Consider the following 9,598-nt stretch of genomic DNA (forward strand, 5'->3'; position numbering starts at 1 on the left):
AATTTTCCGTTTGGATTTGCAGCACTGTCAATGATCCACGTCTACATTAGATCATCTGCTGTGAGTTTTTAGGTGAGAATACAGTCCAATTTGAAAAAATGATTGTCAGTTGTTGTAATGGGATCGTAGATCATCATTTGCTGATGCAGGGGTTACTGCTGCAAGTTCCTCTCTGCAAGCATGTTTTTCAGTTGAAATCAAATGTTACAGTTCTTCAAATTTCCATCTCTCATTGTGGAGGCCTACTGCAAAGAGGTATTACTCTGAGCCAAGTACTCTGCTCTCCCAGGGCCTGGGTTTCTGGACTCCAGCACACCCGGGTCCCTGGCCCAACCTGTTTTCCAGTGCTTGCTGTTCTTCAGCCCTAACAGCTCACCATCTCTCACTTCGCTCAGCCTATACTGCTTCTAACCTTCACTATTCCTCCACTGGAGATGTATGCCAACTTTGAAATACAGGAAATTTATGATGATATATATTTTAGTTGCCCTCCAGATGAGATACTAAAACAAAGTCCTGTCTGCTGCTGCAAGTGGATGCAGCAAATTTTATGACCGTATTTCAAAGCGCAATGTCAGAGTCAAATCCAATATTTTTCCATCATTCAGCAAGATTATCAAATCATTATTGCATCCCTTTTTCATGACTTTGATGTATTTCCTACATTACCACAGCACTTCATAAATTCTTCATTAGATATAATGCACTTTTGGATATCTTAAAGTTGCCCGATGACTTTCTATGGGTGTTGTTTTGGAAATTGCTGTGATCAGGAAATTGTTTTGGCACAACTTCCTCTAAGCAATGTCATGAACAGGGCAAACAACTTTGTACCTCTTCAGCCAGTTACGATGAAGAATTCTTTTGAGTCTTGCAATGCCTGGACCAGGAAGTGTCAGTTAAAATTATTTATTCAATGCCAACTCTTGCACAAGAAATTTAAACAGAAAGAAAATTAACAGGTATTTAAATATTTTTACTTTTAGAAATCTGCAGCACTAATTAGAATCCAGAGGAATGTATTTCCACACTTCCTAAGGTTAGTTTGAGAGATCGTTTAGAAGTAATTAGGAGCTATTTTGCCATTATAAACTCATAGTGGAATAGACAAACCATAAATGGTTCTCAAACAAAAACAGAAATTGCTGGAAAATCTCAGCAGGTCTGTGGCATCTGTGGACAGAAAGCAGAGTTAACATTTTGGATCTAGAGACCCCTTTTCAGAACTGGAGTTTGTTTCTGATTTTCCAGTGTCCACAGTTCTATTTTTTTGTTTGATCCCTAAATTGTTTTGTTGAATTTAGTGGGTTTATATCAAGTAAGTACAACAATTTCATATTGTTCAAAGTGTTTCGATTTTGAGTTTCTCACTGAAATACTATTGTATCGAAGCATCTGGAGAAGTAAGTCAGACAGCAAAATTTGCAAATCTTGCACTCCTCTTCCAAAGAAGACTCAAAGGTAATCCCAACCATTACAGATATTGAGACCATAAGAAATAGAAACAGGAGGAGGCTTTTCAGCCCCTTGAACCTGCTCCACCATTCAGTAGGGTCATGGTTGATCTGATATTCCTCATATATACTTTTCAGTGTTTTTCCTGTCACTCTTGATTCCAAGAATCTGTCTACCTCAGCCTTAAAGATACACACGGACTCTGTCCCCACAGATCTCTGTGGCAAGGAATTCCAAAAACTTCCAACTCTCTGAGAAAAGAAATTCCTCCTCATCTCAATCTTAAATTGGTGCCCCTTTATTCTGAGACTATGCCCTCTGGTCCTAGACTCTCCCATGAGGGGAAGCATCCTCTCAGCATTTTCCCTGTCAAGCCCCTTAAGAATCCTATATGTTTCAATGAGATCACCTCTCATTCTTCCAAACTGCAGGCCAGTTAGTTTAGCTTTGCTGGTGAGAAAACTTTTAGAAATGATAATCTGGGATAATGTTAGCAGTCAGTCACTTGCACTTAATTGAAAGCCAGCATGAATTGTTTAAACCAATTCATATTTAATTAACTTGGAGTCATAGAACCGTACAGCACGGAAACAGACCCTTCAGTCCAACTTGTCCATGCCAACCAGATATCCTAAATTAATCTAGTCCCATTTGCCAGCATTCAGCCTGTATCCCTCTAAACCCTTCCTATTCATGTACCCGTCCAGATGCCTTTAAGATGTTGTAATTGCACCGGACCCCACACCACCTCTGGCAGCTTATTCTATATACACACCACCCTTTGCGTGAAAAAGTTGCCCCTTAGGTTCCTTTTAAACCTTTCCCCTCTCACCTTAAACTTATGCTCTCTAGTTTTGGACTCCCCTACCCCGGGGAAAAGACCTTTCCTATTCACCCTATCCATGCCCCTCATGATTTTATAAACCTCTATAAGGTCACCCCTCAACCTCTGACATTCCAGGGAAAATAGCCCCAGCCTATTCGGCCCCTCTCTATAGCTCATTGAATCAGATTTTTGATAGTGGTCAACAGATAGTTGGTATGATGTACATGAACTTCTGAAAGCCTTTATTGGTTGACAAAAGTTTTCAGAGAAAGTTTAAACTCACGGAATAAATGAGACAGCGATAGCATGGATACTAAGTTGACTGAGTAACAGCAGAGCGTAATAGTGAACAGCTATTATTATGAATGATGGAAGAATATTGTTGAGTGAGCAGAGGCGCTGAGACCCCTGCTTTACTTGATATATAACTAATGACCTAGATTTGGATGTATGGGGCACAACTTCAAAACTTGTATTTGATATAAAATTTGCAAGTATTGTGAGCTGTGAGGACAGTGATAGACTTCCAAAAGATGGTGGAAGTGGCAGACTCTTAATAGATTATATTTAATGCTGAGATGTCCAAAGTGATATATTGTCATTGACAAAATTAGCATGGGCGGTATGAACTAAAAGGTACAATTATAAAGTGGATGCACGATCGGAAGGATTTGGGTGTATACATGCATAAATAATTGAAGCTGGCAAGCCAGGTCATAAAATAGTACGCAGGAAGACCGTGAGATTTAAATGCAGATGTATACAGTACTAAAACAATGAGGTTATAATGAATCATTATTTTAAAAGCATGGTTCAGCTTTGTCAGGAATATTGTGTATAATTCTGACCACCATACTTTAAGAGGAAAAGTAAATGCAGAAAGAGCACAACATTACTTCTGTATTCAGTTCCCACACTATAAACAATAACTTTCAGTATTAGCTTTCCTGATTACGCTCTGGACCTGCAGATTAACCTATTGCAATTCTTGTACTGGAATACCAGATGGGCCTGCATTTTAGACCTCTGCAATCTCATTATTTAGATAAGTTTTTAAAATTATTTTTATTAACTCAATTTTATCCTTCATGCCAAAATGAAGAATTCCACATTTTCCCACATTAAACACGATTTGTGGGATGTTTGCCCATTATTTAACCTAACTTTATTCCTTGTAGCATCAGATTGTCCTCTTAACAGATTCAAAGCAGTATTAATCATGGCTTTCAGTTGGATAAGCCCTGAAGAAGAAATATGTTGTGTAGTTATTTGCAATGGACAGGGGAATGGGAGTGACTGAGCTGCTTTTACAAAGAGCTGACACACCCATGATGGTCAAATAGCCTCCTTCATTGTTGTGACCATTCTCTGAAAATTCTGATTTCTGCTTATAACTGTGCATCTATACACCCCAGAAGCTGCTGGCCAGTTTACACTTTAGTAACAGTGAGAACTGATTGCCTCACCATTATTCCGACTGCCAATTCCAGGCCATTTTTTTGAGAGTTGAGTTCCCTGATATTTCTTTGTGCCATTTTAAACATTACAGTATTGTCTTCTGGTTTCAGTTTGTATTAGTTGCTCATTTGTACCCTAGGCTATAGAAAAGCCTGGGCGTAGGAACACTACTCAGCTTTTAAGGGCTGTAACAGAATTTGATAACTTAAAAATGAATGTGATTTCCAAAAGTAGGTCACAATATAAATCCAACCAGAAAGACACTTGAAATAAGTGTTTTGTACCTCAGTAGTTAATGTTAGCTTCAACAGATTCTAAAAAAAACTGTACCGATACCATTACTTACCAGTGAATAGTTCATTGCTGAATATAAGCTTGGTAAACTTAAAAACAAGTTTGCGACTTAAATAGTGGACAATTTACCTCAAATGCAGTGATAGAAAGCTTGAAAATACCATAATGCAACATAGAATGGTTGCAGAGTGACACCTAGAGAAATTTTCAGGCATTTTTATAAGATCCACAAAATGTTGCCAACTGATGGCATTTTAAAATGCACAATAGATATTTTAATTTTCGTTGTCAATATTCGCATTACCCATCCAAGTGAGAGAGCTCATTTTTCCAAGATTATTTGGGATAAACGTAGGAAGATATTAGCAGTTCCAAATTTGAGCCGAACAATAGTTTAATCAGCAGAAACAGCACTGTTAGTCAAAGTCAGAAATCACACAACACTAGGTTATAGTCCAGCAGGTTTATTCAAAATCACAAGCTTTCGAAGCGCTGCTCCTTTATCAGGTGAAGTATAGACTATAACCTGGTGTTGTGTGAGTTATAACTTTGTCCACCCCAGTCCAACCCCAGCACCTCCACATAATGTTTAGTCAGGCATGACTACGAATATAACAAGTTTGATAATTAAGATGGTTTCTTGGATTTTCAGGAATTGATTTAAACTGGAATTGATGAACAATTAAGTAATCATTTCTTAAATTTGAAACTACAGTTAATGTGGTTCAGGGTTGTTTTCAAGTGGTTTGTTGCAGCAGCACTGAATTACGCCACCAGATCTACCTCAGTCTAGAAGACTCAGCCTTAACTTTCCTTCTTTGCAAATCATCATTTGTTTCTTTGTGTGTTTTGACCAAGAGATCAGAGTCCAGTGAAACTAAAATGTGTCCCTAACTGCATGCTGAAACAGTTTTGAGGGACTAATTGCCCTACTTCTGTCCACTCCCTTTTGACTTCCAGAAGTCCACAACAATCTGACTGCTTAGCCCCCAAAATTAGGCCTGACTGTTTCTGCCAATGACAATTAGCTAGCTGAGAAAACTACTGGACAACATAAAACAAAAAAAAGTTTTATAAATCTACTGATAATTGCAACATTTGGTTTGTGAGTCATTCTCTAAAACAGTTCTTCCCAAACTGACCCCATCATAATGCCTGAGTCCTCATGTGTCCCAGATGAAAATTGAAAATTATGAGGTACAGGAAAGATGGAGAGCTGTTGAAAATGGCAGTAGATAGCATTGGCCGAGTTACAACACTGTCTACTGCCCGTTTCAGGGAAAGAGCGAAATCAACTTCCCTCTTTCTTAACCCCTTCTCAGTCAGTCGCAACAAATATTTTTATTTCTTTTTAATATGTAGCCATCACAATTTAATGAAAACATTATTCACTAAAAAATGAAGGTGCGGTTCACCAAGGTTTTTTTTTGTGTAAAACGAGAGAAATTTTATTTCCTATTAACCCTAGAAAACATAATAAAAATGCGACATCTGACACGTATACAAACACAGGTAACAACTTTAAAAGAGTGGGTGTCTGGTTCTGACAGAAAAATAAAGGACACCCAGTTAAAAAGTCCTTACAATCCTTAAGGTGTTGGATTCTTAACCTGAAACCACAGTTGTTTAGTTGTTGACTTGTATTCTCAATCATTACAAAATCTGTAGTTATCCTTGAGTTATCAGTGAATGGTGTGTTCCAATTTGTTTTTTCATCTGCCATTATGTTCTGAATTAATGAGACCACTGCTGTTATTTTAGTTCCATGTTTATTCCTGTTTAAGTAAACTATTTTAGTCTTTGAAAGGTCTCAACTGTAGAAAATTACTCAAATACAATCTAGAACCTCATGGTGTGGCATAGCCCCCATTCCACAATTACCAGAAAGCCAGGAGATAAGTTCTGTTTCAATGAAGAGTGGAGGAGGACATGGTGGCTGCAGTATGATGTATACCTGAGAATGAGGTGTTAACCTGGTGAAGCCACAACACAGAACTTCATCCATTGTCAAATAGCACACACAGTGAGCGATGGGCAGGGAGAGGCAACTCCATAACCAATAGATTAGATCTAAGCTGTACAATACTGCCATATATGACCGTAAGACGTAGGAGCAGACGTAGGCTATTCAGCCATTGAGCCTGTTCCATCATTCAATGAGATGATGACCGATCTGATAATCCTCAACTGCACTTTCCTGCCTTCCCCTATAACCTTGATACCCTTACTGATTAAAAATGTTTATCTCAAACTGGAATACACTCCGTAAGCTAGCCTCAGCAGCCCTCTTTGGTAAAGAATTCCACAAATTCATTACCCTCTGAGACAAGAAATTCTTCCTCATCTCTTAAATAGGGAATCCCTAATTCTGAATTATGCCCTCTGCTCCAAGACTCTCCCACAAGTAGAAACAACCATTTTGCATCTTTCCTGTCAGGCTTCCTAAAAATCTTAAAGAGAAACAGAGATTGCTGGAGAAACTCAGCAGGTCTGGCAGCATTTGTGGAGAGAAAGCAGAGTTAACATTTCAAGTCCAGTGACCCATCTGCAGTTCTGACAGATGCTGCCAGACCTGCTGAGTTTCTCCAGTAATTTCTGTTTTGGTTTCAGATTTCCAGCATCCGCAGTTCTTTGTTTAATTTTATTCCGAATTTTCTGATGTGTTCCAATGAGGTCTTGTCTCATTTTTCCAAACTCCAATGAATGCAAGCCCAACATACCCAAGCTGTCTTCATAAAACAATCCTTCCATACCCTGGATCAACCTAGAGAACTTTTTCTGGATCGACTCCAGTGCCAGTAAATCTTCCATTGGATAAGGAGACTAAAATTATTCACAGTAATTCCAGTGGCCTAACTAGTGCCTTGTACCGTTTTAGCAAAGCCTCCCCGTTTTTATACTCCATTCCAGTTGAAATAAAGGCCAAAATTCCATTTGCCTTCCCTATTGCCGGCTGAACTTGGATACTAGCTTTTTTTGATTCATGGACAAAAACCCGAATCTCTGTGTGCTGCAGCTTTCTGCAGTCTTTCTCCATTTATATAATATTCAGCTGTTCTATTCTTCCTGCTAAAGTGTGTAACCTCATATTTTCCCACATTATATACTTCTACCAAGTTTTCACCCATTCACTCAACCTGTCTATATCCCTCTTTAGCTCTATGTGCCATCCTCAAAATTTGGCTTCCCACCTGTTTTTGTTACTTCTGTAAACTTGACTATGATACATTCTCTACATCATCCAAGCTCTTCACATATATTATTAACAGTTGTGGCTCCAGCACTGATCCCTCTGGAACTCTGCTATAGTTCCAAGTTGTCATCCTGAAAATGCCCCCTTTATCCCAACTCTCTATCTTCCATTAATTAGCCAACACTCTATCCATGTGAATACATGATCTCTGATATCTTATTAAGTAGCCTAATGTGCAATATCTGTATCAAATGCCTTTTCAAAATTAAAACTTATTTCATTGATTGGTTCCAATTTATCTGTTCTGTGTGTTACCTTCTCAGTGAACTCTAACTAATGAGGCAGGATTACTCCTTCACAAAGCCATGTTGACTCTGCTTCATTATATTGAGATTGATATTATATTGAGATGGCAGTGGCAGAGTAGGTGGCATCAGGGCTTATCCATTCTGACCATTTTTTCTTTTTTCTTTTTTCATTTCTCATTCTCCCATTCTCTTTTATCTTAAACTTTTTTTTAGTGTTTCTCAAAAATTTACCTTGGAGTAGTGATGCAGAGCAGGCTGGAGAACCCAAGCAGAGCGAGGATGGCCAATGGGCTGGAGGACCTGAATAGAGCTGGGATGGCCAGTATGCCCAAAGCAGAGCAGGAATGTTGTTGGGCTGGAGACCAGTGCGGGTGGTTAGCGGCTTGTGAGCCCAATCAGACCACATGTGGAAGTTCCCTGTGCTGATCTGCCACTGGCCCCTTATAGAAAGACTGTAATGTTTATCTTTTTAACTTTATTTCCTTTTTTTTCTAACTTAAACAATGAATAGCTATAAAGAATGTAAATTTTCTCTTTTATTTCTTTATTTTGTACCTAAGATTTGTACCTAGGTTTGTACCTAAGATAGCGCCATGTGGGGCCATGTAAATTTTTCACAGCACTCCTGTAGTTTTGTACTTGAGTGCACATGACAATAAAATAAATTCTATATGGTATCATTCTAAATGCTCTGTTATTACATGCTTTATAATGGAATCTAACATTTTCCTAATGACAGATGTTGTGAACATTCAACTGTGCTTCATGGTGGACAATTAAGCAATTTACTGGAAGAGGGAGCTCCACAAATATCCCCATTCTCAATGATGGGGAGCCCAGCACATCAAAAGAACTAATTGCAACAACCTTCAACTAGAAGCGCCAAGTGAATGATACATCTCAATCTCTTGTGGAGGTCTATAACATCACAGACACCAGAAGTTGGTATTTTGCTGATGAATGCACAATGTTCAAAATACTTTGCAACTCCTTCTATAATACACTTAAGCAGTCCATGTGTAAATGCACCCAGACCTGGACAATTTACAGGCTTAAGGTGACAGCTGGTTAGCAACATATGCACCACTCAAATGCCAGGCAATGCCTATCTCCAGCAAAAAGACAATTTAACCATCTCCCCTTGACATTCAATGGCATTACCATCTCTGAAACTCCCACCATCAACATCCTGGGAAATAACATTGACCAGAAATTGAATCAGACTAGCTATAAGAACAGTTCAGAGGCTGAGAATCCTACAGTGCATAACTCACCTCCTGACTCTCCAAAGCTTATCCTCCATCTACAAGACACAAGTCAGAAGTGTGATGGAATATTCCCCATTTGTCTGGATGGGTGCAGCTCCAACAACACTTAAGAATCTTGACATCATCCTGGATGAAGCAACCCACTTGGTTCACAGTATGTCCTCAAAAATTCATACCCTCCACTACCGACACACAGTATGTTAGAAATTGAGGTTTCTTTAAAACTGAATTTTCCTAGTATTTACTGGATGTCATGAGATTTCATTTAACTGCTGTTACAGACATAACTAGCTTTCTAAATTTATAGCATATGAAAACAAAAGGAAAGGTAACAAGAATTATTGAGGTCACAATTCCCACTGAACTAGTGTCAATGATTTGTCTGTGCTATATGTACTTCATTATCAATGTGCTGGTTGGGAAAATAAATCTTTGATCTTAAAAAGAATGGTAAACTGAACCTCAGAAAAAGGTGAGCAAGAAGACACTGGTCAACTTGGCATCATGAGTAGCTGCCTGTGGTTTTTGGCCAAAAGGGTTTAGACAGGGTGATGGGCACGGCATAGATTGCAAGCCACAAAAATAAAATATTTCACAGCTTGGGGTAGGTGGGAAGTAAGTAAGGGAAAAAGATGAAATCAGAGGATTGAGATACCATCTTGGGAGAAGGCCAGGTGTTGCCCTACATCAGTCTAAGGCAGGAACAATGACTTACCACCAAAGACTGTGACACATTAGGTATGAATGCTCCATCTCTCCAAAACTGTCGGGGTCCATTGCCTCTGCTTCTCCAATC

The sequence above is a fragment of the Rhincodon typus genome, chromosome 3 (genome assembly GCF_021869965.1).
Source record: "Rhincodon typus isolate 14 chromosome 3, sRhiTyp1.1, whole genome shotgun sequence".
Taxonomy (NCBI): Eukaryota; Metazoa; Chordata; class Chondrichthyes; order Orectolobiformes; family Rhincodontidae; genus Rhincodon; species Rhincodon typus.